At 45.6% G+C, this 18,257-nt stretch overlaps 1 protein-coding gene across 1 annotated transcript in view; it reads right to left on the reverse strand.

Annotated features, from left to right (window-relative positions):
* Positions 1-5,131: 5,131 nt before the first annotated feature.
* The window catches only part of KIF5C (kinesin family member 5C), a 148,138-nt gene continuing 135,012 nt past the window's right edge, over positions 5,132-18,257 (reverse strand). The window contains exon 26 of the mRNA XM_035008072.1: positions 5,132-8,987. The gene's annotated coding sequence lies outside the window, so the exon portion shown is untranslated. The remainder of the gene's footprint in view (positions 8,988-18,257) is intronic.

Genomic DNA, 18,257 nt, shown 5'->3' on the forward strand with positions numbered 1-18,257 from the left:
TAGTCTCTCTAGGCTCCTTGGTAACCATGGACCCCCAGGAAACCTAAGCCTCATGGTTAAGAATGTGCGCTCTAGAGCCAGCAACACCTCTTCCTAGCTCTGTGATGTTGGCCACTTAAATCTCTCCACACCTCAGTTTCTTCATCCGCATATGGGGAGAATAACGGTGCCACCCTCACCCATACCTTGTGAAGAGATCCCAGAACTCGCCTGAAGAACTAGCTATTATCACGAGCCGTGCATAGAGCGGCAGGCACGTGGTTAATACAGACAAGAGTGGGAACCACCGGAACCCTGGTCTATAAACTGCCGGAGTCCACTGCAGATCGCCAGGTTCCGGGCATACGGCACACATGCGACCTAGGACTGCGTCAGACATCCTCTGATGTGACGGCAGAGAGGCACCCGCTGCCATCGCAGTTCCCGTGACTAGCCCCAGGCCTGGCAGGTGTCCAAGCACAGCAGGTGCACCGGGCTCCTGCTCTCCGTGGGTGAGGTGAGGGGAGTCAATTAACCTTGCCGGGTGCAAACAGGTGAGCCCTGATGTCCCTCGTAGCCTTCCTTTCTACTCTAAGTACTGGTGATGTGCACTTTGTTTCTTCCAAGGACTCCCCAGTTTATTGGCTTAATACAGTAAAGTGAAAACCACTATAAAAGGCACAATTGACTTACAAGTCATAGGGGAAATCAGGAATGAGAAAACTGAGATGGGCAAACAGAGGACTGTAAGAGAAGGAATGTGGGCTCTAGAGCCAAAACTAACCATGTGACCTTGGACGGGTGACTCCACCTCTTTGGATTTCAGTTTTCTTTTAGGTTTACGGCCTGAAAGGAGACAAGGAGAAAGCAGAGGTCATGATCCTGAGTCCTGTGCTTGGGAGCAGCAGGCCCACATGCCGAGGACAGACCAGCATGCGTGGCACAGCGAGTACCTGGCTCGCGTGTGGGGCCAGGAACAGAGCTTTCAGATGCCAGGCTCTTCCTAGCAGAGGCAGCAGGCCGCTTGCTCCCAGACGCTGGCGGAAGCTGAGGGTGCTTTTGTGTTCCGGCTCTGCTAAGTGACTCCTTGAGTGCCTCCCATCTCACTTTGGGGAGCTTGTTAAGCTCCGATAAAGATGCTGCTGGGCTGTAGACTCTCAGAAGGAGCTGTGATTCCGGAGACGCTGAGTGGACTTGATTCATGAGGCAGCGTCAGGACCTTGAGTGAAGAGCATGCACAGGAGCCCTGGGCGTGAGCAGCCCCCAGGCACAAAGATGGACACCGGCCCCAAACCCCCCTCACTGCAGTTATTGGGAGCGTAGGGAATATTCTCTCCCTGTGCAACAGCCTGAGAGCAGCTTTTCCCCAAAAGGACCGGGGGAGGGGGGGAGGTGTGGGAAAGGGAAACCCTGAACAGTCTCACTGGGTAGAATCAGATGATTCCCAGTGTCTCCTTCGCTAAGTAGCAGGGGTGATGGGTAAAGGCATCGCTGCAGTCCAAGGAGAAAATACCTTGTCCTAGGAAGTTTTTGATAATAACTATTAAGAAGAATACAACAGGCCCCAAAAGGAGTCACTTAGCCTAAGCGCAAACCGACACTTCATTACCGTTTCCGCTCTCCCAGAAATGGAATCCTGAAGCAGTCAACTAGGAATCACCTAGTCAGCACTAGGCAGGTTATCTGCCTGACAGACCCCTGCCATCCCCTGAAGGAAAGTGACCTTGCCGGAACCACTGTGCTTTTTGCCTCTATGTTCCCACTCCCTCCTTGCCCGTAGGTCAAGAGTACCCCTCCTCGGAGCTCCCTTCTATCTGCTAGATTCAGGCTGCCCAATTCCTGAGTCATTGAATAAAGCCAGTAAGATCGTCAAAATTTACTCAGTTGAATTTTGTCTTTTGACACAGCATTCTCTTCTATTTAAGTAGCACTTTCATAGAATGCTTGCCCACAATTTCTCGTCTGATCCTCCAGCCAAATGTGAAGAGTAGAGAGTGGTGGGCTAAGCATCTCCGTAATTCAGGTATGGAGATGAGGCCACTGAGATGCTGCACGGCTCAACAACGTCACCACAATCCCACAGTTGGTCAGTGCGAAGTAGAGTGGGAGCCAGGTCCCAAGTCCCTCGTTATTTCCATTTTGGGATTACTCAGCAGCGCCATTGCTGAGTCAGCGCTCCAGGGATATTTCGCTTTTGCATGCACGCCCCAGAAGCGGGCGCTGCAGGGCAGAGAAGAGGCCAGGCTGGTGATGGGGTCTGCAGGCAAGCAGCCTGCCTGAAGGAGGCAGCAACCCGTGACCAGACGAATCCGCCCCCAGCCTTCCTCCCCAACTCTGCACTAGCCCATCAGAAGCACCCTCGGACGGGAGAGGCGCAGGTAAATGGAGTCTGTGGTAAAGCGGAGTGAGGGGGAGTTGCTCACAAGGGAACCCCCTTTACTGTTTCGGCCCCTTTCTGTAGCTGGACTTGCAGATGCATGTGTGGTATGGTTGGCATGTGTACTTTTTCTAAACCTAAAGCATTAAAAGGAGACTCTATTAATCATCCTGACAAGGCTGGAGGTGAGGTAGGGGTGGCTCCTCTCAGCGGGGCTCCCTGAGCAGCCTCCTCCAAGGCCTCACAGAGACCTGGGGAAGGGGGACCCACCCAGTGCCCCTCAGACTTCCCATTAGAGCTGGCCCAGATGGGGCAAGAGAACCCTGCTTTATCGGGACCTTAAACAGCAGAGGACAGAAGTTATATATTTTAAAAAGCAACCAGAGATCATTAACGTCCTAAAGAGAAGAAAAAAAGTCAACATGAGTTAAGCTAAATTCTTACAGCAAACAGTAGAGAACTGACAGGAGTGACTGCAGCCTTCTAAGTGTCTGTGGCATGGAAGAAGGATCCTGACAACCGCTGGGGCGCGCAGACTGCCTTTAGAAGGGGCATCCTCCTTCAGTACTGTTGTGATGATTCCTGCCCAGATGCACTGGACGGCCTAACATAATGCAACTAACAAGGAATTCTCAGATTCCTCTGACAGGAGAAAACAGAAAAGTGGCAAAGGTATAAAACTTGGTATAAATGGCTTTTTGAGGCTGGTTGTGGGTACACACACACACACACACACACACACCACTGTTCTGAGAGGCAGTGTTACCAGCTGCCCAGAGCACAGACCTCGGGACCAGACTGCCCAAGTTTCGATCCTGACTCCTCCTCCCAACTGTGAGGCCTTGGGCAAGTGACCGAACCTCTGCCTGTTTCCTCCCCACTAAAGTTGAGATGATGGTGCCTACCTCGTGGGGTTATTAAGCAGATTAGATGGATTTATACATGTAAAGCACTTAAAACAGTATCTGGCACACAGCCAGAACAGTCTCTGGCATTCACTGGCTCCTTCCTGCAGCTTTCTGAGCATTCTGAGGTTCTGGTGCTGTTACATGGCATCCGGAACAAGTTTGCCAATTTCTCTAGTTTGATATATACATTCTGAAGGAGTAAAATAGGACTTCCGGTACATTTTTTGAAGAGCAGGCCTATGAGAATTACTTGCAGTCTGGTCACGGGGAGGGGTGAGGGTTGGAGGGTGCCAGACCAGAAGGGGCTCCCAAACGGAGCCATTGGCGCTGGGGAAGCAAAGCAGATGAATCCCAGCCTTCACCATCCACAGCGCAGAAAGTGGAAAGATCCACAGGGGTTCTCTGCAAGTCTGACTATTCTAAGCCCAACTAACCACACAGAAATTGTTGTGTTCTTTGCAGATTGGATGAGGAACCAGCAAACGCCAAAGGGAGAGTAAAAACCCCATGGCTCAGGATGCCTTTTGTCAAGTGAGCCCACATTTTCATTGGATGTGTCACCTGAGAGATGCCTCCTACTTCTGTTCCATTTATCATGTACAGAAGACAAATCACAAGATGTAACCTGTCACAAATGCCACAATTAAACCCACCAATACACACGTCATCAGTAATTACCTTTGCAGGCTATGGCTTCAGCTCCACATTCTCCCACAGATACTCACGGGCTCTGTACTTCCCAGGCATAGCCCGAGCACCATTCAGGGCTCGATGGAACAGGAAACGTCGAGAAAGACTTGCAGAAACCCAGGGAACAGTGGGTGTCCGTGCGATGCTCCTGCACTGCAGAGCCCCTGTATTCTGGGACCTGTGGGGTCATTGCCCATGGATGCTGAAATTTGCTCTGTCATCGAGTTCAGAGGACTGCTTTCCCATCTTAAATACACAGGCTTCCGCCTAAATATCATCCACATTTGAAGTTTTACTACATAAGTCACCTTTAACAATCTGGTATCTGGAAACGGCCTCTTCCGAGTTCTTTGGAGAATAACAATTTCAAGCAAGATGGGTAAGACATCATAAAAGCACATCATTTGCAGTGCCCTCAATCCCACTTACCAAACGTTCATTTGGCACCCATCCTTCCTGTTTTTAATTGATTAAAGCAATTTACTGTCTGGCTCTCATGCAACATTAAGCAAACCAAGAATGAGGGTGTTTCACATTCACAATGCCTGTGTGGCCACAGGATTCCAGTGCCCTGAGCTACAGAAGTCTCCTTGCTGAAAGCGTATCTGATTGTCCTGCAGCCTGCCTTTCGTTATTCTCCAAAGGCTTCACACTCCAACGTCCTCTCCTAACACCCCAGACCTATACATTAATACTCTCAGGTTAAACAGGAACACAAGCATGCCAACCTTCTCAAAAGATGCCAATAATCTTTCAACATTCAACGTGTGCAGGGCTCCGATGCATTAGCTGAAGAATACCGCTGCGCTAACATGTTGTTGGAATAAGTGCTTTACTTGGGCAAGAAGAAATTCAGCTATTACCCTGGTCTACTGACCTTTAACTCAATCTTACCTTAAGAAAGTGTTTAAGGCGCTTATTTATATCAGTTGCTATCATTTCAGTGCTGAAGGAACAAATGTCAGGTTTTCTGGGTTCCTCACTAAGAAATAAAAACAGATCTTCGAGCCAAGGAGGGGGCAGAAAGGTCAAGGCTGACTACTCATGCTTTGAGTCTGAGTGGCTGTCCGCTGAAAAGAACTCTTCTTCTGAGGCCAGACAACGGTTCATCCCGACTCGGGCATTGAGGCCTTCAATGGGAATGCCTTTAGGATAACTCAAGAAAAAACAGACCAGACAAAGTTTAACTCAATTTTATTTTCCACTTTTAGTATTTTTCAAATTATACAACATGCAGTCTGCCAGAGTATCCATACATCTTCATTTTAGAACCTAGAGGATAACCAAAATTTCCCACGGGCCAGGGGAGGGTTACTTCCAGATCTTTCGTTACATGTACTATATATTACAGCATCATTACTTGGTATAAACAGCCATTTTCCCCCTCAAACCACCAAAACAAGTTTGTCCACAAATTTTTTTTTTTAATGAGAGCTACTGTACAGATACATAAAGCCCCAGAACACACATCTGCAGTACACATTACATACTTTACAAACTAGACATGTATAATCCTACAGAATGCCCTATTCCCCTTATATCTGCACACGATGAAAAGTCTTTAAAACTGGTGCACAAGATGTAAATGTGTAAGCAGACTTCATGGAGCAAGGCTTCCTTCGGCAGTTACCTAGCCCTTTTTTTCAATACTTTTAGAAAGGCTAAATTGTTAGTGTTAAATGAAACCATTTTAAACTACAATGGTTCCTTTAGCTCGCTCAAAATATTAGGGGTGAGACAATGAAGTGAAACCTTCCCCCTACCCCCTCCCAGTGAAAAACTTCCCCAATAGGTCATGTAGCCAGACTCTAAATGTCTTCTGCCCTGCTAAAAACAACAAAACAGAACAAAAACACTTCAAAAAGGGGACTGTTAAAGACTTTTATTTGCTTCCAGTTATTCCTCTAGGAAAAGAGAACCGATAATTCCCCATGAGTCTTGGTGATGGCTCAGTCTGGCCTTGGACAGAACTATCACTCCTTCATGTGAAGTTAGGGCATCAAAAAGTCACTAGATGCTACATTCTAGACAAATATTTTTATTTCTTCGTTTACACCAATATTTCTATGAACTCTAATTTTTGTAATCACATGATACTATTTCCTTTAAGTCTTACTCCACATTTATTCTCCCTACTACCTGCCATTCAAACAAGCAAACTGTACAGCATTTGAAGAGATGATGCATTTGTACAGAATTCTCTAGTAATTGACCAAAACACATTTGGCATTAATATATTTTAGTCTCCAACCATAAATCTTTTAAAGTTTTAAAAGCACTTTATGAATTGATAATACAGTCAATGAAGGAATATACTCCATTATAAAAATGTAATTGGTTAAGTTGAATCCAACCATAAATCTTGATATCCCAAACAGCATTTCTCTAATTTAACAATCCACCATCCTGCAGGTAGAGATTATTTGTATAAACCATCTGGCTATTCCCTTATTAGCATCAAAAAGTAAACTTTCAAGAAGAAGCATGAGATAGAAAATTATTCACAAAGGAGAAACCCACGTTCTCTCTCTCTCTCTCTCACAAAAAGTAGCATACAAACAAAAATATAATCACAGGCTCAGCCATTCAGAAGTGTGGTTTTTATATTTAGAGTACAAATGTAAAGGAGTAATAATTTTTTAAAAAAATGAAAGTTGCATAAATGTGGCTTTTTAAAAAGTGGCCTACAGAGGATATGGTCCTGATCTTAGTTTATCATATAAAGTAATATTTAGGGATCCACTTGAATATGCTGTAGAATCCATTCCAATAATCTGCCCACCTTTTAGTCACAGTGTAGGAAAGTTAATTTTGAGGTCCTATAAAGATTGAAGCTAGGTGAACTGACTGGCTGATCAGCAAGTAGCAGAATTATCTTTAAGAGACATCAAAGCCAACTTTCTCTGTGAATAAAAGTCGTGTGAATTTTGTGAGTCCTTTGTGGAGATCAAAAAATACGGGACTACAAGTGAAACATGTGGCTCTTTTTGAAACATGAAAGGGCCAAGCAATTCTTTAGAAATAGAAAAGGGGTACCCAGGGAAAAGTTACTTTGGGGAGAATTTAAAATAATCTATTAACAAGAGAGCCCCAAAAAAGAATTATTGACCTTTGTTCAATTTCCACACATAAATACAGTTGCATAATAGACAATAGTTGTGTGACAACTATTAATTGGCAATCCTCTCCAAGACCAATGTTTTAGCTTCTAAAATCAGAGCCAAACATATTCACAGCAAAAGATTATAATCTATGGCATATGTTATTACCTGATCAAGTTTGCAAAACCTGCCCTACAAGGGCCCTTCTATCAGACTGCAAACAGTCATGGAGCAGCTCTATTGGGCAAGTACTGGCAATATAAGAAAATCAAAAGAATTTTTGAAGTGTAAATGAATGCAAAATCGTCATGTTTGTGAAATAAATATTTCACTAGAATTGGTCTTCTTCTTTCTCTTTACTGCCCCCCCCCCCAAAACAAAACACATATAAACAAAGTTCAACATTTAACAAATAAATTAAGTCAAAGCAGCTTCGCTGTGTTAGGGAAATTTTTACAAGAGAAGTTTGGAAGTCAATTCACAGTCCTCAGACACACACACACGCCCTCGAACTACAACTCACACAGTGAAGAGAAAGCTCAATGTCTCCCCGGCCTACGTTTCATTCCAGTGGGGACAGCTCGCTCATCGCGGGCAGGCACCCAGATCGGGTGGGGGTGTTCACGGAGACGGGTCTGGTTGCCACCGACTTACCCTCAAATTTGTCAAAACCAGTAGCAGCACAAAAGACCACGTTAACTGAATCCTTGTCAGCTTCCCTGAAGACTTTCCTACTTGGAAATCAATCCTTTTAAAATCCGCAACTGGAAGTAAGAGTTGATTCAGCTTTAAATTCGTATGTTGGAAAAAACCAATAGTTAAATGTAAAAACATCCATCCATACTGATTTCTTCACATTCTGCCTAAGAAGACGAACCTATCTGATGCCCGAGAGAGAAGTCAAACAAACATTCAGCAATGAAGGGTTAAAATAACAACTTATTCGTAGGCACAAAAATGCGTCAGTCACTCCCCCGCCCCCACCCCGAGGCTTCCTTTTCCAACTGCTGGAATTGATCCTGGATTTCAACTGGCCGTACCCCCTCCAGGCTTAAGATGGTTCCCTTACGGAAAGAGGCCATCCCCAGTGCGAGCTCCAGTAGGATCAGGGAGGAGGCGGCCAGGAGGGCCACCCTATTTCCAATCATCCAACTTTGCAGCATTTTCAACACTTCCGAAGGAAGGATGTTCAAACTGGGCTGGCTGAGACTAGTTGCTGCAGGTTTAGTAGCAAGCAGCTCAGGTGAATTTTATGATTTTCTGCATTTACATGGATGTGTTTGAATGAACAAATTCTACATCGCTACCGTCAGATTGTTTTTCTGCCTTGAAGAAATCTGCTTTGCTTAACAGGTGCCCTCCTAAAAGGTGTTTTTACAGATCCAAAGATGTGACCGGGGGGGGGATTCAAAATGCTTCTTTGGGGTGATTTGTTTCGGAAAAGTGTTCAGAATGAAAATTTTGAACCTCGTAGCAGCACTTTTTTTTTTTTGTTCCCTAAAAATATAAAGGAATGTGTTTATTTCACAGAAACCAGACAGCTGCAGCAGAGCATGAGCCCCCCGCCTCCACGGCACTTGGTTGATCCCCCCCAGGGAACAGCACGTGAGGGCGTTTGCTGGGATGGCACACTACCAAGGAAGGAGGCTCTGGGGGCCGCCCAGAGACCACCCAACAGCCTAGTCCCTGGGCCTCGTTCCCAGGAGTAAGCGGATCTTCTGTAATCAGCCCCTTCAGATTTCTCAGGAAGAGAAAAGTCCAAGCACACATCTGTACACACAGAGATTCTACACAGCTCAAATATCTGAAACTGGTGTACTGCAGATGGCTGGGGTAAGCAAGTGTAAAAGAAAATGGAAGTTGTGGAGGGGGTGGGGAATAAAGGAATTGGTGATTAATGGAGTCCTTGACATGCTACGTGGAGAGCCGTATCTGTTGAGAGAGAACCAGAGAGAGAACACGGGAGTTAGAGGACACAGTGGAATTTCATTCCTCAGACAAATGTTTTGGTATTTGGAATATCTGGAGTAATCAGATATTTAGATAAACATTCTAGATATTTAGACCAGTGCTGTCCAGTAGAAAGACCATGTGAGCCACATATTTGATTTTAAATTTTCAAGTGGCCACATTAAAAAGTGGGAAGAAACAAGTAAAATTAATTTTAATAACGTTTTATTTAACCCAAGAAATTCAACATATTATCATTTCCACACGTGATCAGTACTATGTGTTGAGAAATCTTATGTTGGTATCACCATGGAGCTACTTCAGTCTTTTTCCCACAATGTTTGCAGTGTGGTGTAGGCACATCTCGATGTGGACTTGGCCACATTTCGAGCCCTCAGTAGCCACATGTGGCTTGTGGCTAGCGTGGTGGACAGCACAGCTTCCTACTTACTGCTTTTGCCCTGACAAGTCTCTTCCAAAAGTCTTTATCTATCGACACTGGTGGTATTCAGAGAAACATAATGCATTTTCTCATTCCTGAGGGAGACTCGAACACCATTCACACTTGTCAGGATTTTGAGGCAGGTCAGACACGGCCCTTAACCCAGGAAAGAGGTTCCTAGTCCTGACTGCACTGGGCTGATGGAGTCACTCAGAGGGCACCCCCTGGATGTCACCCCACTTCCCATGAGAGGTCTATCCGATCATGCTCAGGTCTCCAGGATAAAAGCCTGGGCTAGTCCTGACTCAGAGGCCAGGCCAGAGTGCTCTCTGTCGCCTTCGGACCAACTCCAGTAAAATCTACTCTTAGGGGCGCCTGGGTGGCTCAGTCGGTTAAGCGATTGCCTTCGGCTCAGGTCATGATTCTGGAGTCCTGGGATCGAGTCCTGCGTCGGGCTCCCTGCTTAGCGAGGAGTCTGCTTCTCCCTCTGACCCTCCCGCCTCTCATGCTCTCTCTCAAATAAATAAATAAAATCTTAAAAAAATAAATAAATAAAATGAAATCTTGGGCGCCTGGGTGGCTCAGTTGGTTAAGCGACTGCCTTCAGCTCAGGTCATGATCCTGGAGTCCCGGGATCGAGTCCCACATCAGGCTCCCTGCTCAGCAGGGAGTCTGCTTCTCCCTCTGACCCTCCTCCCTCTCATGCTCTCTGTCTCTCATTCTCTCTCTCGCAAATAAATAAAAATCTTAAAAAAAAAAAAATGAAATCTACTTTTAGGAGGGAAACAAAAGGTTCAGCTTCCTCCCACCAGCTGGAAGCCCTGGGTCTGTCTGTGGTCTTCCCATAGGTTTTGTGCAGAGCTCACCGGGGGCTCACAGCTCACCCCACTGTGGGGTGGGGAGGTGGCGATAGCAGGGGTATGTCGAGCCTCATCCTCGAGAGACATGGGAAATACCCGGCACAGAAATATGATAGACACTAAGAAAAATCCATGTGCTCATCTGATTTTAAAAGGAACTCCATAACCTGACGCGTTGTGCTTTCTGTTCTTGCCTCTAGAAGGCTTAGATCCAAATTCAGGGCTCAGCTTTGGTAAACACCCATCTCCGATTCCTGCTACAATGCTCTCTCCCCCTCTAATGTGTTTCTCTTCACTCTCCCGACTCGTATGTTATAATATTGTAAGCAACCTCACATAGTTTATATAAATAAGCAAAATGTAAATTATAAATCAACAGAAAAAATTCAGGGTGTAAAAAGGGATTATAAAAGTATATAAGAGCAAAGTGGGTGGAGGGGAAAAAGAAGAGGAAAAAAAGAACATATTCCTTTTTATAATACCCCATCCTCCCAGACACACAAAAATAAAAACTCAGAGAGCTCATTTGGTAATTACCACCTCTTGCTCCAGTGATGTAACTATTCACAGATATAAAGCTGCTCAACCAAAAATGGCTTAAACAACCTTATATGGTAATATTCAGGTCATTTTTAGATGTCAGAGAAAGAGATTTGTTTATGGGAAGAGCATCTTTAATGTTTAGCCTCTCTGGTAAGATTTTGTGCTTATTATTAGGACAAGAAAAAGTCCAAAAGCCTGGTCATAGTGGTCATTTAAATTCATTTCAAGCCGAAAACCAAGCGGCGCAGGGATGTTTTCTGAATATCACCACTCGAATCCCCATTTCGCTTTTCTTACAGGTTCATTTCTCCAAACACACCATCTCAGGATCACTTATGGGTCACCCTGGTCAGATGAGATGGTCTTCCTACATGCCCTTAGGGCTTAATGTGCTGACAGAGCATTAGACACACGCTCAATGGTGCGGCCTCAACAATGCCCACAGACCGTGAAGTCACACAATTTCCACCAGCCGACCTTTCATTCAAATCCCCCCCTGCCTCCATGTGCAAGATTCAGCACGTTCTGGCTAATGGTACAGAAGAAAGAGGGGGACACAAAGGACACCCAACCTGCTTAGTCACTTCAAGGAGGGCGAAAGAAGACAGAGACTGTGACAGGCTGCCGAAAGGAAAAACACAGGGAGTCCACCAATAAAGGTTATTCTAAAGAGGTGGTCCATCTTCATCCTGAGTTACAGATCTGTCCAGCCTGTCTGCCAACGCAGTCTTTCCAGCAGGCCCAAGAAGAAAGGAGTCAACTGGGATACTCCCGTCCATCTCCCAACTATCTGAATGTTCATCTCTTCTGATAAATTCAGGAGAGAAAATGGATAGAACTTATAAAGGTAAATGGGTTAGCTCCTGGAGAAACAACTTCTGACCGTTCTGATCCCCGAGAGTGGCCAACCCAGAGAGGCTGGCAAACCTTGAGAACATTTAAGACCCAGTTCTGTTGACCCTCTTGGATGGCTCAGAGTGGTTACTCCCTGAAAAGCACGGTACTGGCCCAAGTGACCTGCTACAAGGCCATCCCTGCACCTCTGCCAAACTGGAGATGGTAACAGAGTGGCAACGTGTGACCAGGCTTAGAAGGAAATAAGATCGCCTTTCTTTAGAAGGGATGAGAAGGCTGAAGAAAGAAGCGAATTATACAAGGGTTTTGCAAGAAGTATTGAGAGGTTTTCCCCAAACTTTGGCTTTTGCAATTGCTTGCAAGCAGATTTATGCTTAATCCAAACAGCGCGTAGTTTTATCTTTTCTCCTGCCTTCCTACCATTCAGTGCCCACTTGCTAAGAATTGCCAACTGTACTCTACGTATCGCTGCTGAAGAGAAGCAGCGGCATCAGGGCAATCTGCTGTGGGGGACGATCGTTCTTCCTTCCAGGCCCTCACCATTGCTCCCTCTGAGCGCACAATGCTGGTTTCCACGTCCCAGGCCGCAGTGCCCGCCTGCACTGCTTACTGGCCCCTCTCCCTGAGTCCCGTTTTCTCTATGCTGTTTAGGCCTGTCCCCACGACATACCATTGGCTAATGCTTGTGAGGCCCTAAGTTTTGCCACACGCTCTCCCAGGACTTTCCATTCTTCTTTCACATCTCTCATTCAATTCTCAGAGCAAGCCTGTGATGAAGAAGGTACTATGGGGGCACCTGGGTGGCTCAGTCGGTTAAGCCTCTGCCTCTCCCTCTGCCCCTCGTCCCACTTGTGCACGCTCGCATGCTCTCTCTCTCTCTCTCATTCTCGCTCTCAAATAAATAAATAAATAAAATCTTTAAAATAAAGAGAGAAAGAAGGTGCTATGATCATAACTTCTCCGCACCTAAGAATCCTGTCTGGAGTTGACAAGGCTCAGTTTTTTTCAACTAAAACAAGACACTGCAACTGAGAGAATGCAGAAGCAGATATGAAAATCCAGTGTTGTCCACTGAGCCAAATATTAAAGAGATCTGCAAACCTGCAAAGCAATTCCATTCTGCTAAGTTTTCATTTTGGAAAATAATTACGTTTCATTAAAAGTGACATTTGTCTTAACAGTAGTGATACTTAAAATTTTTGCTTCAATTTATATCAATAATATAAAACATACCAAGAGATATAGCTCAGGAATATAAAATCTCTTTGATGTTGATACTTTTTAAGACTACAAAGGGTCTTAAGGCCAGGGACTTTAGGAACTGCTGCCCAGCGGATCAGAGTTCACGGTCCAGGACCCACCACGGACAAGATGTGTGATCTTGACAGTTCACCTGGCCTCTCTGGAGAAGGTAGGAGAAGGTAGGATGGCATAATGTCAACACGGGCCAACGCCGCATGCCTGCTCTGTGCCAGGCACCTGCCTAAACTCTCTGGATTAATGCATTTAATCCTCACAGCCACCCTGTAAAAAGTACAGTCATTTGGCACATTTTACAGAGGACAAGGAGGCACAAAGAGATGAAGTAACTTACCTAGTACATGGCCAAGCTGAGATTCAACCCCAGGCAGCCCAGCTCCGTATCCTGAACCCACAATCGCCCAGCTATGTACCCCGCCGGTAGCAGAGGGGATTCACATTCTTGTGTCTCAATCATCTCATTGCTAGGATTTTCCAACAGCAGGAGCAAGCTGAACGGCCAGCGGCTCCGATGTAGACCACATGTGTGCCCTGACTTTACTACTTCGGAGGGTTAAACTCAAAAGCAGCTTCTCGCCCACCCTCCACATGGGGAGCGAACCCATTTCTGCTGTGGGCACAAGGCAACTTGTACATTTTAGGTACATATAACATTTTTTATTTGTGATTAAGTGGGTATCATAACCAGGAGAATGGTCAAGGTGAACCCCACCAATGATGCAAGATGGTTTAGGTCCAGATATTCAGGACAGAGAGAAGAGTAACAAGAAGGAAAGAGATTTAGAAAAGCAAAGAGTGTAAATGAGGAAGTGCCAGCTTGGAAAGCTCAGCCTGCCTGAGGACTAAACAGGGAAGGGCTGCCTTTTTGTTCTAGCAGTCAAAAGCTTAGAAAATTCTATTCTGCCTGAGGTGGAGGAAAACAATGAAGGGCGGGGTGGGGGTTTGAGAGACAGCGGACTTCCTAGTTCAAAGACAAAAGAGCTGGAGGCCTACGTGCCCCTGAAGTTTAGGGCTTTAGCTGAAGTTAGTAAATGTGGGGAAATGGCCAAAGACTTTGAGTCAAATAAGTCTGAGGTTTAAGTGCTAGCCTAGAAAATACTGGACTTCCTGTCTCTAATGTACACTTGGAATTTCCCCTTTTGGGTGTAGCTTACTGTGACAATTAAGCAACAAGTAAGCTTTTTTTTTTTTTTTAATTTTTTTTTTATTTATTTGACAGAGAGTGTGAGCACAAGCAAGGGGAGCTACAGGTAGAGGGAGAGGGAGAAGCAAGGACCCCGGGATCATGACCTGAGCCGAAGGCAGACGCTTAACCCACTGAGCCACCCAGGTGCCCCTGTGACAAGACTTAAGAGTAGAAAACCATTTGTGCATTCCAAATGTCTGGGCCAAGCCCGAAGACCCTGACTATGACAGGCACACAGGACACATAGGGTCCAGGATTTCAGGGCCTCAGTCACAGATGACCTTATGGCAGCAAAAGGGACCAGTCGTGAAAGCCTGGAGATCTATGTTCTGTGTCTGCTTCCAGCACACCACTTAAGAATGTAAAGGTATTATTTTTACTAACAACTAACAGATATATTCACAATAAAGGTCTTAAGGTAGTAAAACCTGAAGACAGAGCCATCCTACAGTGACTGTCACTGATCCAGGGAATGTCACATAAATCAAAGGTCATAACAGAACACCTGGTCTGCTTGGATGGCTCTTTGTAGTTGCACTCACCCATGTGACCGTGCTATAAATCGCAGACATGCTTCTTCTAGGGCTGTTTTCTTTATGCCTCAAAGCATGAAATCATAGTCTAAAAACATGGAATTGCTTCTTCTGTAAGAGCCCTAATGAGTTCCCATTGGCTCCACCATTGTGATTTTACCAAATGTTTTATCCAAGTTTATTAAAACTTAATTTTTAAAAATATTTTATTTATTTATTTATTTGAGACGGGGTGGGGAGGGCAGAGGGAGAAGGACAAACAGACTCCAAGCTGAGTGCGGAGCCTGACGTGGGGCTCAACCCCAGGACCCTGAGATCATAACCTGAGGCAAAACCGAGCTGGATGCCCAACCAACTGAGCCACCCAGGCACCCCAAAACTTTATATAAGGCTATGATTTCTAGACTTAACATATATGGTTTTTTAATAAAAGTACAGTCCTCAAAATATCAGAGTCTTTACCTACATCAACAAAGTGAGAGGCATCCTGGGCATTTCATTTATTTCACAGTATTTTTAATTCTATGTTTTTCTTTCCACAAAAATCGAAAGCATTAATATGTGCATATTCTAGGGGTGCCTGGGTGGCTCAGTTGGTTAAGCAGGTAAGCATTTGACTCTAGATTTTGGCTCAGGTCACGATCTCAGCGTTGTGAGATGGAGCCCCGCATCAGACTCTCCTCAGCAGGGAGTCGCTTCTCTCTCTCTCTCTCTCTCTCCCTCTTCCCCTTCCACCCACACTCTCTCTCTCTCTCTCAAATAAATAAACAAATCTTTTTAAAAAATATGTGGGTATTCTAGATTATCTAGCTGACTACCTTGCAACCAAGCATTCCCATGCAACTTCAGCCCCACACACGCTTTATGCTACGACCAAGTGGACACTACTCCTCACAACTTAAATATCCTTCAGCTAAAGTTGGACGCAGCAGGACAAGGATGGGTTCCAGCCACAAGACGACAAAACAGCTTGAAGGTATGCAGTGATTCTGCCGTGTTTCTCTTTCTTTCTCTTTTCTTTTTTCAAGACTTTATTTTTAAGTAATCTCTACACCCAACATGGGGCTCAAATTTACAGCCCCAAGGTCAAGACTCACATGCTCTACCGAATGAGCCAGCTAGGTGCCCCTCCGCAGTGGTTTTCACACAGAAAGGGAACGAAAGAAGTGAGCCCTGCCATGGCACACAGAAGCAACACAGGTAAGCCAGACTCTCCTAGAAGCAACACATCCCAGAATCACATTGCACCCAGCTCTTTTCAGAGAAAAGCCATCTTTTATTAACTTCTGTTAAGGTTGGTAATTTGATTTTGGTTTATGGTTCATTTCAATCTAACTTCTAAATTTGTTTTGACTTGATAGTTATGTAAGATCTAAGTATATGCTATTGTAAATTTGCAAATACCTAATTAAAAAAAAAAAAAAACTCTGAGTAATATGAGAACTTTATCCCCTGAAAAGTACTGTATTTACTATTCAAATCCGAGAAATAATGGCCTAAATAAAGGAGAGTCAAAAGACCCTTTTGCCTCAAAGCCTTTTAGAAAATAGCGAGGTTCCAGCGGTACCCCACTGGCGCCATCTGGTGGACACACTTGAACAAGCAGCCAGCGGCTAGTCAAAGCACTACCTGGAAGGAAGTCCCACCGCAGGGCCCGCAGAGCCAGGGAGCCAGACGAGATATCTAAATGATGTCTGCATTGAATGTGGGGCCATGAATAAGCACTCAGTACTGCCTCAGAGGTCTACTTCACACCTTATCTCTTCTCCAGCCTGCAACCCCATCTCCCTGCCTCCCTGCTGCTTACCTGGCTTCTTTCACAAGAAAACAGGCACTAAGATGAGACCCATCCCAACTCCCTGCCACCCCATCTACCACCTACCAGCACCTGTCCTTCCTCCTCCGCCTTCCCATCTCCTCCGCCTTCCCATCACCTCCGCCTATGCTCCGGATTGCAGCTCCTCTCAGGCTGCCAGTACTCCCTGCCTGTAACTCTCCCGTCTCCCACATTATCTATCTCCCCGCAAGAGCCTCTGGGGAGCCCCTGCTCTGACTCCCCCCACACCATCCTTTCCATGGGGTCCAGCACAGGGTGGCCTTTCCCAGTCATGAACCAGGTCCCAACACTCCCAGGCCCAGAGTCCCCAGTGGCCCCACACACTCAGATCGCACTCTATGCTGCTGGCCCGGCTCAAAGGCCTCATTTACCTGGCCCTTCCTTCCCTCCCGACAACCGTGATTATGAAGGTCTCTGTGTTCTCTGGGCTCCAGCCCTATCAGCCTTCCTGACTCCCCAAATAACGCCAGCCAGCCCCACCTTCCAGCCAGTGTCTGTGCTACTCTTCCCCAGTCACTCTGTGGTTGGTACTTGTTCTCCTCCCCTTGGCAGCTCCCCTGGATTTGACCTAGCTGAGATAGAAGCCAGCAGTATCCTGAGTTCTGATTTCTCCATGTTGGCACCTTTAGTCGCTCTGAAACTTTGAGCATAAACCAAAATACTCATTGTGACTGTATTCTTTGAAACCTGAAATGAAGCAGAAAGAAACCCCAAAGATATCCAAATGCTGCCCAAGTATGAATATGCTGCTCTGGCTTCAAGAAGAGGGCTGGGAAGAAGAGTCAGCTGAGATCATTTTTCCCTAGGAAGACACACTTCAGAATGAGCATCTCAAAGATCAGGAAAGATCACCTCAAAAGGTTTTGATCCCAACTAAGCAATGAATTCCACATTTCCAATCATTTTTTTAAAAAGATTTTATTTATTTATTTGAGCGAGAGCGAGAGAGCATGAGTGGGGGGAAGAGCAGAGGGAGAGAGAGAAGCAGACTCCCCACTGAGTAAGGAGCCTGATGTGCGGCTCGATCCCAGGACCCCGGGATCATGACCTGAGCCGAAGGCAGACACTTAACCAACTGAGCCACCCAGGCGCCCCTCCAATTATTTTTCTTAAAAAATGATTTTGCATTTTCTCACTCCCAGTTACAATTTCCCACTTCACTGGCTACTATCCTTTTTTTTAACCTCCACTGACAAATACCTAGTCTTTTTCTTAAAAATAGTCTATGTTCTTATTCATAACCTTTAGATGAATAAATGATAATAACTTTAAAACACCTTATATCTGGTCATAGCATCAAATAGGATACTCAGTCATGGGCCTTCTGCACTCAGTGGTTAGAATTTAGGGCTAGAGAGGGACTAAAAACTATTTTGTAACAAGGAGACTAGAAGCCAACATTCATCCATCACCTACTGCGTGCCAAGTAGCGCACTGCTACTCTATACAGCAGTGACGTTTTTATGGAGCACTTGTCAGATGCCAAGCAGCTTAGAAGCGTGACCTCAGTCAGTCCTCATTTCAAAACCAATGGTCCAGGGAAAGGATTCTCCCCATTTCACAGACAAAGAAGCCCACTCTGAGGGTAAGTAACTTAAAGAGAGTAGAAGACCTAACTAACACCTGACCCAGGTCTCCTGTCCTAAGCCAGGCCTCTCTACCACACCGCCATCCTGATAACCAGAAAGGGGCCCATTTGTTCTGTGACGTGGGGAACGGCCCAGCTACAGGAGTTA

Source organism: Mirounga leonina, unplaced genomic scaffold, assembly GCF_011800145.1.
Source record: "Mirounga leonina isolate KUSES-001 unplaced genomic scaffold, KU_Mleo_1.0 Mir_151, whole genome shotgun sequence".
Taxonomy (NCBI): Eukaryota; Metazoa; Chordata; class Mammalia; order Carnivora; family Phocidae; genus Mirounga; species Mirounga leonina.